The sequence below is a fragment of the Rhagoletis pomonella genome, unplaced genomic scaffold (genome assembly GCF_013731165.1).
Source record: "Rhagoletis pomonella isolate Grant_MI unplaced genomic scaffold, Rhpom_1.0 Rhpom_scaffold_00001, whole genome shotgun sequence".
Lineage (NCBI taxonomy): Eukaryota > Metazoa > Arthropoda > Insecta > Diptera > Tephritidae > Rhagoletis > Rhagoletis pomonella.
In genome coordinates, this window is record NW_023458555.1 from 108955504 (window position 1) to 108956559 (window position 1056).

The 1056-nt window shown below is 33.0% G+C and overlaps 1 protein-coding gene across 1 annotated transcript in view; it reads left to right on the plus strand.

Annotated features, from left to right (window-relative positions):
* The window catches only part of LOC118735196 (peroxidase), a 583871-nt gene that overhangs the window by 2122 nt on the left and 580693 nt on the right, over positions 1-1056 (plus strand). The gene's annotated exons all lie outside the window — the stretch shown is intronic.

Sequence of the window (1056 nt, forward strand, 5' to 3'; positions counted from 1 at the left end):
GACCGCACGTAAAGGTGATTGGAAAAATTCTGTATCTAATTTTTTGTTTCTCTTTTTGACATTTGCTGCTTGCACTGTATTAACGACTTTGGCGTTGCCAACTATGCATTTCAATATGAAAATTTCTTTAGGTTTAGGGTTAACAATTCTTATCAATTCAATATGAGAAAATATAGAGGGTATTAATTTGAATAGCGCAAAACATGTAAATTCAAATTTAAAAATTCAAGGCATAAGAATATAAGGTTTAACATTTTTGAATAACTCAAGTTTAGTGTTAACAATTTTGAAATGATCTAACTTTTAGAATTAACAATTCAATGAAGGAAAATATGTTTACAAAGTTTGAGTAATTCAATTGTTGAAGAAAATTCGCATTAATTCAGGTAATAAACATATACGTTGCAAGGTGTTAAACGACAGACATTTCTCGTTTAACTAAAAATGTTTCAATACAAACAATTTATTTTGGGCAGGACGAAGTTCCCTGGGTCTGCTAGTCTATATATATAAAAATGAAATATTTTCCGTATGACGGCGATGCCTGACCAAACGGCTGAACCGATTTCAATTCTGTAAAAAGCACATTTTTGGACCATCTGTGTGGAAGGTTCTTTGATTTGAACCAAGCTGAGACGTCACAATTTCATAGAGTTTTCCGTATATTGATTGTCACTAAACTTGGACCGATTTCGTTCATTTCAGCACCTTGAAGGGAAATATTTCGACTAAAAATTTAATCGCTTGGTGGCGCTGGGGTCCGGATATTCATAAAAATTGCATTTACTTGCTGATTTAGCTCATATTTAAAAAACAATTTAGCCAATTTTAAAGAAATATTTGGACCTGAAATGTATACGATAGGTGGCCCTGTGGCGGAGACATCCCCAAAAATTATTTACGCTAAGAGAAGGATATATCTACTATATTTGTGGAAGTATGTATGTATGTATGTATGTATGTATGTGGCAGGTTGCAGCCTAAACGGACAGACTTGATCAAAATATTGACAGAGTATTGCCATGACACCTGGGCCTATAATAGGATAAAAAAAAA